This window comes from Anolis sagrei, chromosome 3 (genome assembly GCF_037176765.1).
Source record: "Anolis sagrei isolate rAnoSag1 chromosome 3, rAnoSag1.mat, whole genome shotgun sequence".
Classification (NCBI taxonomy): Eukaryota; Metazoa; Chordata; class Lepidosauria; order Squamata; family Dactyloidae; genus Anolis; species Anolis sagrei.
In genome coordinates, this window is record NC_090023.1 from 4,222,292 (window position 1) to 4,242,701 (window position 20,410).

Genomic DNA, 20,410 nt, shown 5'->3' on the forward strand with positions numbered 1-20,410 from the left:
GGGACCTCCAAAGGCCATCCAGTCCAACCTTCTTCTCCTGATCATAGAACGAATCCTAGAGTTGGAAGGGAACCACAAAGGCCATCTAGTCCAACCTCTTGATCATGCAACAAATGCTAAAGTTGAAAGGGACCCCCAAAGGCCATCCAACCTCCTTTCTCCAAGCATGAATGCACAAACTAAGCCCTCCTGACAGATGCCTGCCTAGGCTCTTTTTGTAGAACTGTGGAATGAATCCTAGAGTTGAAATAGGACCCCCAAATGCAATCCAGTCCAACCTCCTTCTCCTGATCATAGAACAAATCCCAGAGTTGAAAGGGACCCCTAAAGGCTATCCAGTCCAACCTCCTTCTCCTCATCATAGAACGAACCCTAGAGTTGGAAGGGACTCCCAAAGGCCATCTAGTCCAACCTCCTTCTCCTGATCATAGAACAAATCCCAAAGTTGAAAAGGACCCCCAAGTGCCATCCAGTCCAACCTCTTTCTCCTGGTCACAGAATGAATACTAGACTTGGAAGGGACCCCCCAAAAGCCATCCAGTCCAACTTCTTTCTCCTGATCACAGAACGAATCCTAGAGTGGGAAGGGACCCCCAAACACCATCTAGTCCAACTTCCTTCTCCAAGCAGGAATGCACAAACCAAGTTCTCCTGACAGATGGCCATCCAGACTGTTTAAAGACCTCCAAATTTGGAGAACACACAACTTTCAAAAGCTGTCCATAATGCACCAGAGCTAGAAGGGACCTTCAAAGGACATCCAGTCCAACCCCCTTCTCCATTCAGGAATACACAAACCAAACCTTCCTGACAAGTGGCAATCCCAGAGCTGCAGAAAACAAGCTTGGCCTCCTCCGCAATGTGGCATATTTCAAATGCTGAAACATACCTCTCAGGTCCCTTCTAAACTTTCTCCAAGCCGATCCTATTCCTTAAGCTGACCCTTATAGAGATGCTTGCTTTCCAGAGCTGACCATTTTGGTCATCCTTCTCTAGACACCTTCCATCCTGTCCATCCATTCCTTAAATTGCTTTGCCTAAAAATGGACACAGAATTATTATTCCAGGTGAGGTCTAACCAAAGCAGAATAGAATAAGCCAGGCCTGAGCAAACTTGGTCCCTCCCTCCAGGTGTTTTGGACTTCCAACTCCTACAATTCATAACAGTCTCAAGTCCTTTTCCTTTTCCGGATTAGAGTAAGCTCCCGACCACTAAGAGTCTAGCTTGCTGTTGACCTATACAGCCCAAAAGATAGTTGCATCTGGGTTGTTGTGGGTTTTTTCAGGCTACATAGCCATGTTCTAGAGGCATTCTCTCCTGACGTTTCGCCTGCATCTATGGCAAACATCCTCAGAGGTAGTGAGGATGCTTGTCAAAGATGCAGACGAAATGTCAAGAGAGAATGCCTCTAGAACATGGCCATATAGCCCAAAAAAACCAACAACAACCCAGTGATTCCGGCCATGAAAGCCTTCGACAATACAGTTGCATCTGTCAAGTAGGAAATTTAGGCACCATTTTATGCGGGAAGGCCTAAAGGATCACCGACAAGGCGGTGATCCTTTGCTGGAGGCGGGAAGGCTAATTTAACTAATTTACAACATCATAAAACCTCCCAGCAGCATGCAGAAGAATGAGGAAGTACTCCATCAAGGACTCACATGTCACAAGTGGATGGTGAAGCAGCAGCTCCCCCTGTGGCTGGAATTGAGCATACCCTCATGATGCCAGAAAAGCTGGAGTGTTAAATTGCTTGTGTCTCTCTATATATGTTGTATGTTTAAATGGATTTGAAAGTTTGCCATGTATATGTGCATTGTAATCCAATCTGAGTCCCCTGCGAGGAGAGAAGGGTGGAATAGAAACACTGTAAATCTATATAAATAAAAATGTAATGTTGGTTTTTGGGATTAACAGAACTCAAAAACCACTGGGGGAATTGACACCAAATTTGGACACAAGACACCTAACAACCCAATGTATGTCCTTCACTCATAAAAACATTGAAAAACACACCAGAAGGGACTTAAAAAGCCCCCAAAAGCTAAATGACAATACAGAAAAAAAGGGAAGAAAGAGGGAGGGAAGGGGAGAAAAGGAAGGAAGGAAGGAAGGAAGGAAGGAAGGAAGGAAGGAAGGAAGGAAAGAGGGAATGAAAGAAAGAAGGAAGGAAAGGGAGAAGGAAGCATGGAAGCAAAGAGAGAAAGAAGGAAGAAAAGAGGTAGAGAAGGAAGGAAGGAGAGAAGGAAAGAAAAAGGGAAAGAAGGAAGGAAAGAGGGAGCAAATGAAGGGGGAAGATGTAGAGAAAGAGGGAGGGAAGGAAAGAGAGAAGGAAGAAAAGCAGAAGAGAAGCAGAAGAGAAAGAAGGAAAGAGAGAAGGAAGAAAAGCAGAAGAGACAGCAGAAGAGAAAGAAAAAGGGGGAAGGAAGGAGAGAGATAGAGAAGGAAGGAAGAAGAGAAGGAAAGACGGGAAGGAAGGAAGGAAGGAGAGAAGGAAAGGAAAAAGGGAAAGAAGGAAGGAAAGAGGGAGCGAAGGAAGGGGGGAAGATGTAGAGAAAGAGGGAGGGAAGGAAAGAAGGAAAGAGAAGGAAGAAAAGAGAGACAGCAGAAGAGAAAGAAAAAGGGGGAAGAAAGGAAAGAGGTAGAGAAGGAAGGAAGGAGAGAAAGAGGGAGGGAAAGAAAAGGGAGGGAGGAAGGAAAGTTAGAGAAGGAAGGAAGGAGAGAAGGAAAGGAAAAAGGGAAAGAAGGAAGGAAAGAGGGAGTGAAGGAAGGGGGGAAGATGTAGAGAAAGAGGGAGGGAAGGAAAGAGAGAAGGAAGAAAAGAGAGACAGCAGAAGAGAAAGAAAAAGGGGGAAGGAAGGAAAGAGATAGAGAAGGGAGGAAGAAGGAAAGGAAAAAGGGAAAGAAGGAAGGAAAGAGGGAGCGAAGGAAGGGGGGAAGATGTAGAGAAAGAGGGAGGGAAGGAAAGAGAAGGAAGAAAAGAGAGACAGCAGAAGAGAAAGAAAAAGGGGGAAGGAAGGAGAGAGATAGAGAAGGAAGGAAGAAGAGAAGGAAAGACGGGAAGGAAAGAGAGAAGGAAGAAAAGAGAGACAGCAAAAGAGAGAAAAAGGGGGAAGGAAGGAAAGAGATAGAGAAGGAAGGAAGAAGAGAAGGAAAGACGGGAAGGAAGGTAGGAAAGAGGGAGTGAAGGAAGGAGGGAAAGAAGGAGAGAAAGAGGGAAGGTTGGCCACAGCAACGCGTGAGGGGTATGGCTAGTAAATAAACAAATAAATAAATAGAATGCATAAAGGGAGATGTTTTTCAAGGCCGCGTTCTTGCCCTGAGGCTTCCTCTTCCTTACTCCACGACCCAGAAAAGACAATTAGATACTGGATTGCAACTCCCAGGAGCCTGGGGCTACTGGGGACACAGGGAGGAGCAGTCCAACCAGCTCCAATTGGGGGAAATTCCTCTGGAAACAAGTGCAAGGAGCAGTCTTTGCTGCAGCCTGCTTTTCCACTCTGTTGAACCGCTCTGCAAAAGCAACGGCCCAAAATACATTGCTGAAAACTCTGACCTTGGAGGCATTTGGGGCCTGGCATGAAAGAACACGCCACATTCCTCCACCCTGCTAGTTGGGCAGCTAGAACAGCTTTTCAAATGGGATTTCGCTTGAGTAAAGCCACATTACACTCGTTCATTATGGAAGAGGCATTCTTGCTCTTATATTTCCATAGTCAGCAACAATGGGTGCATCTATGCTGCAGAACGAATGCGGTTCAACCCCACTTTAACTGCCCAGGACTCAATGCTTTGGGAGCATGGAAGTTGTAGTTTTACAAGGGGCAATCTACACTGCAGAATGGATGCAGTTTGACCCCACTTTCATGTCATGGGAATCTGGGATTTGTAGTTTGGCGACGCACCCGCTCTTTTGGGCCTTGAAGATTTTGTAAAACTACAACTCCAATACCAAGTCCTAGAAGCACTTTAGTAGAACTAAGATTACTGCACACCGCACACTGCACTTACTTATAGAATCATAGAATCAAGGAGTTGGAAGAGACCTCATGGGCCATCCAGTCCAACCCCATTCTGCCAAGAAGCAGGAATATTGCATTCAAATCACCCCTGACAGATGGCCATCCAGCCTCTGCTTAAAAGCTTCCAAAGAAAGAGCCTCCACCACACTCCGGGGCAGAGAGTTCCACTGCTGAACGGCTCTCACAGTCAGGAAGTTCTTCCTAATGTTCAGATGGAATCTCCTCTCTTGTAGTTTGAAGCCATTGTTCCATTGCGTCCTAGTCTCCAAGGAAGCAGAAAACAAGCTTGCTCCCTCCTCCTCCCTGTGGCTTCCTCTCACATATTTATACATGGCTCTCATATCACCTCTCAGCCTTCTCTTCTTCAGGCTAAACATGCCCAGCTCCTTAAGCCGCTCCTCATAGGGCTTGTTCTCCAGACCCTTGATCATTTTAGTCGCCCTCCTCTGGACACATTCCAGCTTGTCAATATCTCTCTTGAATTGTGGTGCCCAGAATTGGACACAATAATCCTACATGTTGTTGTTGTTCATTCGTTCAGTCGCCTCCGACTCTTCATGACCTCATGGACCAGCCCATGCCAGAGCTCCCTGTCGGCCGTCACCGCCCCCAGCTCCTTCAAGGTCAGTCCAGTCCCTTCAAGGATGCCATCCATCCATCTTGCCCTTGGTCGGCCCCTCTTCCTTTTGCCTTCCACTCTCCCCAACATCATTCCCTTCTCTAGGCTTTGCTGTCTCCTCATGATGTGGCCAAAGGACTTCAACTTTGTCTCTAGTATCCTTCCCTCCAATGAGCAGCCGGGCTTTCTTTCCTGGAGGATGGACTGGTTGGATCTTCTCGCAGTCCAAGGCACTCTCAGCACTTTCCTCCAACACCACAGCTCAAAAGCATCTCTCTTCCTTGGCTCAGCCTTCCCTAAGGTCCAGCTCTCACATCCGTAGGTGACTACAGGGAAGACCATGGCTTGGACTAGGCAATGGATCTTGGTTGCCAGTCTGATGTCTCTACTCTTCACTATTTTATCGAGACTGGACATTGCTCTCCTCCCAAGAAGGAAACGTCTTCTGATGTCCTGGCCACAGTCGGCATCTGCAGTCATCTTTGCGCCTAGAAATACAAAGTCTACATACCTCCTGCCATATCAGCAGTTTTCCATAGCATTGAGCCAAGGCAGTTAAAGTGGGGTCAAACTCCATTCATTTTACAGTGCAGATGCATTCAATGAAGTCCAAAGTAACTGGCTTTGACACTTTCACTGTCATGGGATTCTGTAGTTTGGCAATGCACCCGCACGTTTGGGCCTTGAAGATCTTGTAAAACTACAACTCCCAGTTTTCCATAGCATTGAGCCAAGGCAGTTAAAGTGGGGTCAAACTCCATTCATTTTACAGTGCAGATGCATTCAATGAAGTCCAAAGTAACTGGCTTTGACACTTTCACTGTCATGGGATTCTGTAGTTTGGCAATGCACCCGCACTTTTGGGCCTTGAAGATCTTGTAAAACTACAACTCCCAGTTTTCCATAGCATTGAGCCAAGGCAGTTAAAGTGGGGTCAAACTCCATTCATTTTACAGTGCAGATGCATTCAATGAAGTCCAAAGTAACTGGCTTTTACACTTTCACTGTCATGGGATTCTGTAGTTTGGCAATGCACCCGCACTTTTGGGCCTTGAAGACCTTGTAAAACTACAACTCCCAGTTTTCCATAGCATTGAGCCAAGGCAGTTAAAGTGGGGTCAAACCCAATTCATTTTACAGTGCAGATGCATTCAATGAAGTCCAAAGTAACTGGCTTTGACACTTTCACTGTCATGGGATTCTGTAGTTTGGCAATGCACCCGCACTTTTGAGCCTTGAAGATCTTGTAAAACTACAACTCCCAGTTTTCCATAGCATTGAGCCAAGGCAGTTAAAGTGGGGTCAAACTCCATTCATTTTACAGTGCAGATGCATTCAATGAAGTCCAAAGTAACTGGCTTTGACACTTTCACTGTCATGGGATTCTGTAGTTTGGCAACGCACCCGCACTTTTGGGCCTTGAAGATCTTGTAAAACTACAACTCCCAGTTTTCCATAGCATTGAGCCAAGGCAGTTAAAGTGGGGTCAAACTCCATTCATTTTACAGTGCAGATGCATTCAATGAAGTCCAAAGTAACTGGCTTTGACACTTTCACTGTCATGGGATTCTGTAGTTTGGCAATGCACCCGCACTTTTGGGCCTTGAAGACCTTGTAAAACTACAACTCCCAGTTTTCCATAGCATTGAGCCAAGGCAGTTAAAGTGGGGTCAAACTCCATTCATTTTACAGTGCAGATGCATTCAATGAAGTCCAAAGTAACTGGCTTTGACACTTTCACTGTCATGGGATTCTGTAGTTTGGCAATGCACCCGCACTTTTGGGCCTTGAAGATCTTGTAAAACTACAACTCCCAGTTTTCCATAGCATTGAGCCAAGGCAGTTAAAGTGGGGTCAAACTCCATTCATTTTACAGTGCAGATGCATTCAATGAAGTCCAAAGTAACTGGCTTTGACACTTTCACTGTCATGGGATTCTGTAGTTTGGCAATGCACCCGCACTTTTGGGCCTTGAAGACCTTGTAAAACTACAACTCCCAGTTTTCCATAGCATTGAGCCAAGGCAGTTAAAGTGGGGTCAAACTCCATTCATTTTACAGTGCAGATGCATTCAATGAAGTCCAAAGTAACTGGCTTTGACACTTTCACTGTCATGGGATTCTGTAGTTTGGCAATGCACCCGCACTTTTGGGCCTTGAAGACCTTGTAAAACTACAACTCCCAGTTTTCCATAGCATTGAGCCAAGGCAGTTAAAGTGGGGTCAAACTCCATTCATTTTACAGTGCAGATGCATTCAATGAAGTCCAAAGTAACTGGCTTTGACACTTTCACTGTCATGGGATTCTGTAGTTTGGCAATGCACCCGCACTTTTGGGCCTTGAAGATCTTGTAAAACTACAACTCCCAGTTTTCCATAGCATTGAGCCAAGGCAGTTAAAGTGGGGTCAAACTCCATTCATTTTACAGTGCAGATGCATTCAATGAAGTCCAAAGTAACTGGCTTTGACACTTTCACTGTCATGGGATTCTGTAGTTTGGCAATGCACCCGCACTTTTGGGCCTTGAAGACCTTGTAAAACTACAACTCCCAGTTTTCCATAGCATTGAGCCAAGGCAGTTAAAGTGGGGTCAAACTCCATTCATTTTACAGTGCAGATGCATTCAATGAAGTCCAAAGTAACTGGCTTTGACACTTTCACTGTCATGGGATTCTGTAGTTTGGCAATGCACCCGCACTTTTGGGCCTTGAAGATCTTGTAAAACTACAACTCCCAGTTTTCCATAGCATTGAGCCAAGGCAGTTAAAGTGGGGTCAAACTCCATTCATTTTACAGTGCAGATGCATTCAATGAAGTCCAAAGTAACTGGCTTTGACACTTTCACTGTCATGGGATTCTGTAGTTTGGCAACGCACCCGCACTTTTGGGCCTTGAAGATCTTGTAAAACTACAACTCCCAGTTTTCCATAGCATTGAGCCAAGGCAGTTAAAGTGGGGTCAAACTCCATTCATTTTACAGTGCAGATGCATTCAATGAAGTCCAAAGTAACTGGCTTTGACACTTTCACTGTCATGGGATTCTGTAGTTTGGCAATGCACCCGCACTTTTGGGCCTTGAAGATCTTGTAAAACTACAACTCCCAGTTTTCCATAGCATTGAGCCAAGGCAGTTAAAGTGGGGTCAAACTCCATTCATTTTACAGTGCAGATGCATTCAATGAAGTCCAAAGTAACTGGCTTTGACACTTTCACTGTCATGGGATTCTGTAGTTTGGCAATGCACCCGCACTTTTGGGCCTTGAAGACCTTGTAAAACTACAACTCCCAGTTTTCCATAGCATTGAGCCAAGGCAGTTAAAGTGGGGTCAAACTCCATTCATTTTACAGTGCAGATGCATTCAATGAAGTCCAAAGTAACTGGCTTTGACACTTTCACTGTCATGGGATTCTGTAATTTGGCAATGCACCCGCACTTTTGAGCCTTGAAGATCTTGCAAAACTACAACTCCCAGTTTTCCATAGCGTTGAGCCAAGGCAGTTAAAGTGGGGTCAAACTCCATTCATTTTACAGTGCAGATGCATTCAATGAAGTCCAAAGTAACTGGCTTTTACACTTTCACTGTCATGGGATTCTGTAGTTTGGCAATGCACCTGCACTTTTGGGCCTTGAAGACCTTGTAAAACTACAACTCCCAGTTTTCCATAGCATTGAGCCAAGGCAGTTAAAGTGGGGTCAAACTCCATTCATTTTACAGTGCAGATGCATTCAATGAAGTCCAAAGTAACTGGCTTTTACACTTTCACTGTCATGGGATTCTGTAATTTGGCAATGCACCCGCACTTTTGGGCCTTGAAGACCTTGTAAAACTACAACTCCCAGTTTTCCATAGCATTGAGCCAAGGCAGTTAAAGTGGGGTCAAACTCCATTCATTTTACAGTGCAGATGCATTCAATGAAGTCCAAAGTAACTGGCTTTGACACTTTCACTGTCATGGGATTCTGTAGTTTGGCAATGCACCCGCACTTTTGGGCCTTGGAGATCTTGTGAAACTACAACTCCCAGTTTTCCATAGCATTGAGCCAAGGCAGTTAAAGTGGGGTCAAACTCCATTCATTGTATTCGGGCATTAAATGTTTTCCTTTTATGTTTAGAATCCGCCCTGAGTCCCTTTAGGGAGATAGAGCAGAATATAAATTTATTATTATTATTATTATTATTATTATTATTATTATTATTATTATCCTACAGGGCTGATGCATCCAATGAAGTCCAAAGTAACTGGCTTTTAATAAGCCAAATGGTGCAATTATGAGCCGAATTATTATTAATGTATTGTCGAAGGCTTTCATGGCTGGGATCACTAGGTTCTTGTGGGTTTTTTCAGGCTATAGAGCCATGTTCTAGAGGCATTTCTCCTGACGTTTCGCCTGCATCTATGGCAAGCATCCTCAGAGGTAGTGAGGTCTGTTGGAAGTAGGAAAAATGGGTTTATATATCTGTGGAATGGCTGGAGTGGGGCAAGGAGCTCTTCCCTGCTGCAGTTAGGTGTGAATGTTTAGCTGATCACCTTCATTAGCATTTGAAGGCCTGCCTGAGCCTGGGAAAATCTCTTGCTGGGAGGTGTTAATCTGTGCCTGGTTTCTTCCTCTCTGTTGTTTAGCTGTTATAATTTTAGAGTTTTTTAATACTAGTAGGCAGATTTTGTGTCTGGTTTGCCTTCTCTGGAACATGCAACACATCATTGTCCTTCTTTAAGGGTCTCTTTCAAATCTATGAGACTATATGTGTGTGTGTGCGTGTGTGAATCATATCTATCTCTCTATCTCTATCTATGACTGGATGGCTCTCTGTCAGGAGGGCTCTGATTACGTTTTCTTGCCCTGGTGAAGAGAGTTGGACTGGATGGCCTTAAGTATTTTCTGTTGGTCATGGGGGTTCTGTGTGGGAAGTTTGCCCCATTTCTGTTGTTTGTGGGTTTCAGAATGCTCTTTAATTGTAGTGAACTATAAATCCCAGTAACTACAAATCCCAATGTCAAGGTCTATTTCCTCCAAACTCCATCTGTGTTCATATTTGGGCATATGGAATTTTTGTGTCAAGTTTGGTCCAGATCCATCATTGTTCGAGTCCACAGTGCTCTCTGGATGTAGGTGAACGACAACTCCCAAACTCAAGGTCAATGCCCACCAAACCCTTCCAGTGTGTTCTGTTGGTCATGGAAGTCCTGTATGCCATGTTTGGTTCAATTCCATCATTGGTGGAGCTCAGAATGCTCTTTGATTGTAGGTGAACTATAAATCCCAGCAACTACAAATCCCAAATGTTAAGTTCTATTTCCCCCAAACTCCATCTGTGTTCATATTTGGGCATATGGAATATTCATGCCAAGTTTGGTCCAGATCCATCATTGTTTGAGTCCACAGTGCTCTCTGGATGTAGGTGAACTACAACTCCGAAACTCAAGGTCAATGCCCACCAAACCCTTCCAGTGTGTTCTGTTGTTCATGGAAGTCCTGTATGCCATGTTTGGTTCAATTCCATCATTGGTGGAGCTCAGAATGCTCTTTGATTGTAGGTGAACTATAAATCCCAGCAACTACAACTTCCAAATGTCAAGGTCTATTTCCCTTAAACTCCATCTGTGTTCATATTTGGGCATATGGAATATTCGTGCCAAGTTTGATCCAGGTCCATCATTGTTTGAGTGCTCTCTGGATGTGGGTGAACTATAATTCCCAAACTCAAGTTCAATGTCCACCAAACCTTTCCAGTTTTTTCTGTTGATCATGGGAGCCCTGCGTGCTAAGCTTGGCCCAATTCCATCATTGGTGGAGTTCAGAATACTCTTTGATTGTAGGTAAACTATAAATCCCAGCAATGACAATTCCTACATGACAAAATCAATTTTTTTGAGTGGAGGACATAAATTGGACTGTTGGGTGTCTTGTGTCCAAATTTGGTGTCAATTCGTCCAGTGGTTTTTGAGTTCTGATGGTAGCACGAACTAACATTACATTTTTATTTATATAGATTATTATCATCCGCATATGCCTTCCAGGATGACACACCAGGAAATATTTTACGTAACCAATTACTTATTAATTAACTTCGAAGTCAACTCGTGGTTTGAGCTTTGGACGGTGACTCTTCAGTCCAGGGTTCGAATGGATTGAATCCATTCCAATGGAAACCCAGTGGAATGAACACTCCCTCAAACTCAGAGGAAAACAAAGGAACCTGACTGTGAGAGTCGTTCAGCAGTGGAACTCTCTGCAATGGAGCCGTGGCTTCAAACTACAAGAGAGGAGATTCCATCTGAACATGAGGAAGAACTTCCTGACTGTGAGAGCTGTTCAGCCGTGGAACTCTCTGCCCTCGAGTGTGGTGGAGGCTCCTTCTTTGGAAGCTTTTAAACAGAGGCTGGATGGCCATCTGTCAGGGGTGCTTTGAATGCAATATTCCTGCTTCTTGGCAGAATGGGGGTGGACTGGATGACCCAGGAGGTCTCTTCCAACTCTTTGATTCTATGATTCTATGAACCAATCTTGCCAAAAAAACCCTTATGACAAATTGGAAACGCCTTGAAGAGAAGACACGCCACAATAATAAGCCCATGAAAGCTTCTGCCAAAATAAATAAATAGATTAGCCTTTAAGAGCTCATCAAACTGCTTTTAACTTCCCTGTTTACACAAGCTTGGCTACTGATGATAGTTCCCAGTTAGTCATACCAGCTGGGGATTCTGGGACTTTTAGTCCATAAAAAAGAACTTCTCCAAACAATTCTAAAACTTTGAACACAATATAAACAAACTCCAGACTAGATTATTATATTATATTATATTATATTATATTATATTATATTATTTGATAAAGGCATTGTTTGTCTGTGCTCCAAGTTTAGTCTACATCCAATGTCGACTGGGTTCAGTGGATGCGGGTGGACTACAACTCCCAAATGTAAGTCCCATTGTCCATGGTCCATCCTCTTCCAAACCACACCAGGATGTAGAGTGGGTCATAGGGACTCCGTGTGCCATGTTCAGTCTTGATCTGTCACTGGTGTTGGTCACAGTGGTCTCTTGAAGTGAGTGAAGGTACTGCAAATCCCATCGTCCATGTTCTGCCACTCCAGAGACCATACCAGGATGTAGAGTAGATCATGGGAACTCCGTGTGCTATGTTTGGTCTTGATCCATCACTGGTGTGGGTCACAGTGGTCTCTGGAAGTGAGTGAAGGTACTGCAAGTCCCATCATCCATGGTCCTGCCTCCTCCAAACCACACTAGGATGTAGAGTGGGTCATGGGTACTCCGTGTGCCATGTTTGGTCTTGATCTGTCACTGGTGTGGGTCACAGTAGTCTCTTGAAGTGAGTGAAGGTACTGCAAATCCCATCGTCCATGTTCTGCCACTCCAGAGACCATACCAGGACGTAGAGTAGGTCATGGGAACTCCGTGTGCTGTGTTTGGTCTTGATCCATCACTGGTGTGGGTCACAGTGGTCTCTGGAAGTGAGTGAAGGTACTGCAAATCCCATCATCCATGGTCCTGCCTCCTCCAAACCACACTAGGATGTAGAGTGGGTCATAGGGACTCCGTGTGCCATGTTTGGTCTTGATCCGTCACTGGTGTGGGTCACAGTTGTGTCTTGAAGTGAGTGAAGGTACTTCAAATCCCACCGTCCATGTTCTGTCATTCCAGAGACCATACCAGTACGTAGAGTAGGTCATGGGTACTCCGTGTGCCATGTTTGGTCTTGATCCGTCACTGGTGTGGGTCACAGTGGTCTCTGGAAGTGAGTGAAGGTACTGCAAATCCCTTCATCCATGGTCCTGCCTCCTCCAAACCACACCAGGATGTAGAGTGGGACATAGGGACTCCGTGTGCCATGTTTGGTCTTGATTCGTCACTGGTGTTGGTCACAGTGGTCTCTTGAAGTGAGTGAAGGTACTGCAAATCCCATCATCCATGTTCTGCCACTCCAGAGACCATACCAGGACGTAAAGTAGGTCATGGGAACTCCGTGTGCTGTGTTTGATCTTGATCCGTCACTGGTGTGGTTCATAGTGGTCTCTGGAAGTGAGTGAAGGTACTGCAAATCCCATCATTCATGGGCCTGCCTCCTCCAAACCACACCAGGATGTAAAGTGGGTCATGGAGGGTTCTATGTGCCAAGTTTGGTCTAGTTTAATCATTTGTGGGCATCACAATGGTGTGTGGGAGGTATATTGGATGAAGATACTGCAAATCCCATCATGCATGGTTGGGGCCCCTACCAAACTGTACCAGAACATTAAGTGGGCCACATTGGGTCTGTGTGCCATGTTTGGTCTTGATCCATCACTGGTGTGGGTCTAAATGGTCTCTGGAAGTGAGTGAAGGTACTGCAAGTCCCATCATCCATGGTCCTGCCTCCTCCAAACCACACCAGGATGTAAAGTGGGTCATGGAGGGTTCTATATGCCAAGTTTGGTCCAGTTTGATCATTTGTGGGCCTCACAATGGTGTGTGGAAGGTATATTGGATGAAGATACTGCAAATCCCATCATCCATGGTAGGTGCCCCTACCAAACTGTATCAGAACATTAAGTGGGCCACACTGGGTCTGTGTGCCACGTTTGGTCTTGATCCGTCACTGGTGTGGGTCACAGTGGTCTCTGGAAGTGAGTGAAGGTACTGCAAGTCCCATCATTCATGGTCCTGCCTCCTCCAAACCACACCAGGATGTAAAGTGGGTCATGGAGAGTTCTATATGCCAAGTTTGGTCCAGTTTAATCATTTGTGGGCCTCACAATGGTGTGTGGGAGGTATATTGGATGAAGATACTGCAAATCCCATCATCCATGGTTGGGCCCCCTACCAAACTGTATCAGAACATTAAGTGGGCCACATTGGGTCTGTGTGCCATGTTTGGTCTTGATCCATCACTGGTGTGGGTCACAGTGGTCTCTGGAAGTGAGTGATGGTACTGCAAATCCCATCATTCATGGTCCTGCCTCCTCCAAACCACACCAGGATGTAAAGTGGGTCATGGAGGGTTCTATGTGCCAAGTTTGGTCCAGTTTAATCATTTGTGGGCCTCACAATGGTGTGTGGGAGGTATATTGGATGAAGATACTGCAAATCCCATCATCCATGGTTGGGCCCCCTACCAAACTGTACCAGAACATTAAATGGGCCACATTGGGTCTGTGTGCCAAGTTTAGTCCGGGCTCGTCATTCGTGCAAGTCGTAGTGATCTCTGGAAGTGAGTGAAGGTACTGCAAATCCCATCATCCATGGTCCTGCCTCCTCCAAACCACACCAGGATATAAAGTGGGTCATGGGGGTTCTGTGTGCCCAGTTTGGTCCAGTTTCATCAGTGGTGGGCATTGCAGTGGTCTATGGGAGCCAAAGTTTAGTCCAGGCTCATCATTCATGGAAATCGTAGTGATCTCTGGAAGTGAGTGAAGGTACTGCAAATCCCATAATCTGTGGTCCATCATCCTCCAAACCGACTAGATGGCCTTTGGGGAGCCCCTTCCAAACTAGGATCCTATGATTCTAGTGCTTTGGTTTATGGCAATGTGCATGAAGATGACAAAGGCAATGCACAGTCATTATAGAATGAGACCGCACACAACGCAAGGTGCAAATGTCAACAGGAAATCACACTTAATGCTCAAAAACACACACAAAAGGTGAAGAGGAAGCTGACCTCCCCGCTCATTCTAATCTGTGTCCAAACTGAAAATGCAACAAAGGCAGCTCTAACCTTCAGCCTGCAACGCAAAGAGTTGCGAGTTAAAAAAAAATGCAATTTCTCTAAGATCAAGTGGCTTGGAAACTTGATCTGGATCGACAAGGTTTGGAACTGCATTATAGGGTCAGTGTAGACTCATCTATACAAATAAAAATGTCATGTTCGTTTGTGGGATTAGCATAACTCAAAAACCACTGGACGAATTGCCACCAAATTTGGACACAAAACACCAACTAACCCAGGAGTGACCATCACTCAAAAATTGATTTTGTCATTTCTATATCTCCTTCCTTCCTTCCTTCCTTCCTTCCTTCTTTCTTCCCTTCCTTCCTTCCTTTCTTTCCTTCCTTCCTCCCATTTCTATATCTTCTTTCCTTCCCTCCCTCCCTCTCTCCTTCTTTCTTTCCTTCTCCTTTCCATTTCTATATCTCCTTCCTTCCCTCCATCCTTCTTTCTTCCCTTCCTTCCTCCTTCCCATTTCTATATCTTCTTCCTTCCCTCCCTCCCTCCCTCCTTCTTTCTTTCCTTCTCCCTCCCTTCCATTTATATATCTCCTTCCTTCCTTCCTTCCTTCGTTCCTCCCATTTCTATATCTTCTTCCTTCCTTACCTCCCTCCCTCCTTCTTTCTTTCCTTCTCCCTCCCTTCCATTTATATATCTCCTTCCTTCCTTCCTTCCTTCCTTCCTTCCTTCCATCCTTCCTTCCTTCCTTCCTTCGTTCCTCCCATTTCTATATCTTCTTCCTTCCTTACCTCCCTCCCTCCTTCTTTCTTTCCTTCTCCCTCCCTTCCATTTATATATCTCCTTCCTTCCTTCCTTCCTTCCTTCCTTCCTTCCTTCCTTCCTTCCTTCCATCCTTCCTTCCTTCCTTCCTTCGTTCCTCCCATTTCTATATCTTCTTCCTTCCTTACCTCCCTCCCTCCTTCTTTCTTTCCTTCTCCCTCCCTTCCATTTATATATCTCCTTCCTCCCTCCCTCCCATTTCTATATCATCTTCTTTCCTTCCCTCCCTCCCTCTCTCCTTCTTTCTTTCCTTCTCCCTCCCATCCATTTCTATATCTCCTTCCTTCCCTCCAGCCCCCTTCCTTCCTTCCTTCCCTTCCTTCCTCCCATTTCTAAATCTTCTTCTTCCCTCCCCTCCCTCCCTCTCTCCTTCTTTCTTTCTTTCTCCCTTCCTTCCATTTCTATATCTCTTTCCTTCCAACCATCCTTCTTTCTTCCCTTCCTTCCTTCCACCCATTTCTATAGCTTCTTCCTTCCCTCCCTCCCTCCTTCTTTCTTTCCTTCTCCCTTCCTTCCATTTCTATATCTCCTTCCTTCCCTCCATTCTTTTTTCTTCCCTACCTTCCTTCTTTCTTCTTCCCATTTCTATATCTTCTTCTTTCTTTCCTTCCCTCCCTCCCTCCTTCTTTCCTTCCTTCCCCCTGCCCTTCTTTTTTTCCTTCTCCCCCCATTTCTATATCTCCTTCCTTCCCTCCATCTTTCTTCCCTTCCTTCCATTTCTATGTCTTCTTCATTCCTTCCCTCTCTCCTTTTCTTTCCTTCTCCCTTCCATTTCTATATCTCCTTCCTTCTTTCCCTCCATCCTTCTTTCTTCCCTTCCTCTCTTCCTCCCATTTCTATATCTTCTTCCTTCCTTCCTTCCCTCCCTCCCACCCTCTCTCCTTTCATTCCTTCTCCCTTCCATTTCTATATCTCCTTCCTTCCCTCCATCCTTCTTTCTTCCCTTCCTTCCTTCCTTCCTCCCATTTCTATATCTTCTTCTTTCCTTCCCTCCCTCCCTCTCTCCTTCTTTCTTTCCTTCTGCCTCCCTTCCATTTCTATATCTCCCTTCCTTCCCTCCATCCTTCTTTCTTCACTTCCTTCCTCCCATTTCTATATCTTCTTCCTTCCCCCCTCCCTTCCTCCTTCCTTCCTTCCTTCCTTCCTCCCTCTGCCCCTCTTACTTCACATAGAACAACATAATAACAAAAGTTGTGTCCTTCCTTCTTCCTTCCTTTGCAAGGAACAACATCACAACAAAGTCGTAGTTTGCTTGCCTGCCTGCCTTCCTGCCTGCCTTCCATCCATCCATTGGCACAGAAGAACTTTATTATTACTAAACTTATTTATACCACACTTTATCTCCCCAAAATGGACTCAAAGCAGCTTGACATAAAAATCATTAGTATACAAAGTAAAACATAAAAATTTGCAAACATTAAAACACTATTAAACACAGACAGCACTAAGAAACTCACAGTATCCTTCCTTCCAATCCTATCCTATTCTTCTGGTCACTTCTGGAGTGAGAGAATCAGCCGTCTATGAAGACGTTACCCAGGGGATGCCCGAATGTCTTACAATCCTACGAGGAGGCTTCAAGCAAAAGGTGGGCGCTAGAAACAATACCATACGAAAGCTGACTGGCGCAACCTGGGGATCACAACCAGACACAGTGAAGACATCTGCCCTTGCGCTTTGCTACTCTGCTGTTGAGTATGCATGCCCAGTGTGGAACACATCTCACCACGCTAAAACAGTGGGTGTGGCTCTTAATGAGACATGCCGCATTATCACAGGGTGTCTGCGCCCTACACCACTGGGGAAATTACACTGCTTAGCTGGTATTGCACCACCTGACATCCGTCAGGAAGTAGCAGCCAATAATGAAAGGATCAAGGCAGAGACATCTCCACCCCACCCCTTATTTGGGTATCGGCCAGGATGTCAACGACTTAAATCTAGAAATAGTTTTCTAAGATCTACAGAGAAACTCGCAGAAACACCTCAGCAAGCGAGAATCCAAAAGTGGCAGGCTCAAACCCAGAACCTCAAACAATGGCTGATACCACATGAGAGACTCCCTCCTGGGCACACAGAAGACGGGGCGACTTGGAAGGCGCTGAACAGACTGCGTTCTGGCACCACGAGATGCAGAGCCAACCTTCAGAAATGGGGCCACAAAGTGGAATCCTCGACATGCGAGTGTGGAGAAGAGCAAACCACTGACCACCTGCTGCAATGCCACATGATGCACCATGGAGGACTTTCTTGGCAACACCAGAGGCTCTCCAAGGGGTCAGATACTGGTCAAAGGACATTTAATCAACTACCAAGCTTGCAAACTTTGTGCTTTGTTTGTTTGTTTATTTAAAAAATGCAATACAACTGTTTGGTTTGCTCCTGACACGATAAATAAATAAAAATCCTACCCTATCTTTCTTTAAAAATGAGACTCAAAGCAACTTTGAAAGGCATTAAAACAAGCGTTATCAACTTCAAAAAGTTCTGAAAACTCCCAATAAAGTAACCATATTGAAGCATCTACACTTAGAAGCAGGACAGGCTGAGCCTCGCTTATCAGAAATGCTTGCAGCTGGAAAGCGGGATTTCCTCTTCCTCGGGTGGAATTTCCCATCTCGGAGGGAAAGGGCACAACAGAATGAACTCTCCACCATTATTTCCATTCATTATTAGAAAGGAATTTCCTATCTTAAAGGGGAAAGCATAGATATGTAACCAAAGTATCAATAATTATGATCGGATGCTTCTAATTCAGGAACTGCCTGCATCTATATAAATAAAAATGTATTGTTCGTTAAGTGGGATTAACATAACTCAAAAACCACTATACAAATTGACGCCAAATTTGGCCACAAGACAACTACAAACCCAAGGAGTGACCATAACTAAAAAAAATAATTTTGTCATTTGGGAGTTGTAGTTGCAGGGATTTATAGTTCACCTACAATCAAAGAGCATCCTGAACTCCACCAATGATGGAATTGAACCAAACGTGGCACATAGGACTCCTACGACCAACATGGGCATTGTCCAAAGGACACTGCCCACCATACCCTTCTAGTATTTTCTGTTGGTCATGGAAGAACTGTGTGCCAAGTTTGGTTCAATTCCACCGTTGGTGGGGTTCAGAATGCTCTTTAATTGTAGGTGAACTATAAATCCCAGAAACTACAACTCCCAAATGTCAAGGTCTATTTCCCCCAAACTCCACCAGCGTTCGCATTTGGACATATTGGGTATTTGTGCCAAGTTTGGTTCAGATCCATAATTATTTGAGTCAACAGTGCTCTCTGGATGTAGGTGAACTACAACTCCAAAACTCAAGGTCAATGCCCTTCCAGTATATTCTGCTGGTCATGAGAGTTCTGTGTGCCAAGTTTAATTCAATTCCATTGTTGGTGGGTTCAAGATGCAATTTGATTGCAGGTGAACTATAAATGCCAGCAACTACAACTCCCAAATGCCAAGGTCTATTTTCCCCAAACTCCACCAGTGTTCCCATTTGGGCATATTGAATATTCGTGCCAAGTTTGGTCCAGATCCATCATTATTTGAGTCCACAGTGCTCTCTGGAAGTAGGTGAACTACAACTCCAAAACTCAAGGTCAATGCCCACCAAAACCTTCCTGTATTCTCTCTTGGTTATGGGAGTGCTGTGTGCCAAGTTTGGTTCAATTCCATTGTTGGTGGGGTTCAGAATGCAATTTTATTGCAGGTGAACTATAAATCCCAACAACTACAACTCCCAAATGCCAAGGTCTATTTTCCCCAAACTCCACCAGTGTTCCCATTTGGGCATATTGAATATTCGTGCCATGTTTGGTCCAGATCCATCATTATTTGAGTCCACAGTGCTCTCTGGAAGTAGGTGAACTACAACTCCCAAACTCAAGGTCAACGCTCACCAAAACCTTCCAGTATTTTCTGTTGGTCATGGGAGTTCTGTGTGCCAAGTTTAGTTCAATTCCATTGTTGGTGGGGTTCAGAATGCTCTTTGATTGTGGGCGAACTATAAATCCCAGCAACTACAACTCCCAAACTCATGGTCAACGCTCACCAAAACCTTCCAGTATTTTCTCTTGGTTATGGGAGTCCTGTGTGCCAAGTTTGTTTCAATTCCATCGTTGATGGGGTTCAGAATGCTCTTTGATTGTGGGTGAACTATAAATCCCAGCAACTACAACTCCCAAACTCATGGTCAATGCCCACCAAAACCTTCCTGTATTCTCTCTTGGTTATGGGAGTGCTGTGTACCAAGTTTGTTTCAATTCCATCGTTGATGGGGTTCAGAATGCTCTTTGATTGTGGGTGAACTATAAATCCCAGCAACTACAACTCCCAAACTCAAGGTCAATGTCCATCAAAACCTTCCTGTATTCTCTCTTGGTTATGGGAGTGCTGTGTGCCAAGTTTGGTTCAATTCCATTGTTGGTGGGGTTTAGAATGCTATTTTATTGTGAGCGAACTATAAATCCCAGCAACTACAACTCCCAAACTCATGGTCAATGCCCACCAAAACCTTCTAGTATTTTCTCTTGGTTATGGGAGTCCTGTGTGCCAAGTTTGGTTCAATTCCATCGTTGGCGGGGTTCAGAATTCTCTTTGATTATGGGCGAACTATAAATCCCAGCAACTACAACGCCCAAATGACAAAAATCAATCCCTTTCTGTTTTGAATATTTGTATATCTGTGGACTTTCCATTGCCTTGAAAGGTTTTCCAATGTCAATAAGCCTCTTTTGTGGAGAGAAAAAGTGGGGTAACAACAACAACAACAACAACAACAACAACAACAACAAGAAGATATGTTATGGATGGCTATCCTTGCCAAGGACCTCATCACACTAGAGAGTGAATCCACTTTCAATCCGGCTTCTGCCTCCTGCAGAATTCTGGGCTTTGTAGTTTAGGGGGGAGCCTTTAACAACCCCCCCCCCCCAAAACTACAAAGCCCAGAATTCTGCAGGAGGCAGAAACAGGGTTGGAAGTGGGTTCATTCTCCAGGGTGAGGAAGTAGAAGAGAGCAGAGAGGAGAAGAACTAGGCACAACCGGCATGGCATTTCCTCATCTCCCCAGGAAGTAGCAACAACCAGGATCATCCCTTTGAGATCACCCGTGTAAATTACACACACACACACACACTCACACAATACCCCCCTCCCTCCCCCAGCAGCAGGCAGAGGACCAACCGGTGAGGCTCTGGCAGGAGCAGCTTCTCCAAGGAAAGTCGGCCGGGAGTTGTCGGCGAAGGAAGGAAGGAAGGGTCGGTGCGGCT

General features: G+C 45.0%; 1 protein-coding gene across 1 annotated transcript in view; it reads right to left on the reverse strand.

Moving 5' to 3' along the window:
• Positions 1 to 20,410, reverse strand: part of ARAP1 (ArfGAP with RhoGAP domain, ankyrin repeat and PH domain 1) — a 207,682-nt gene extending 187,272 nt beyond the window's left edge. The window contains exon 1 of the mRNA XM_067466421.1: positions 20,325 to 20,410. The gene's annotated coding sequence lies outside the window, so the exon portion shown is untranslated. The remainder of the gene's footprint in view (positions 1 to 20,324) is intronic.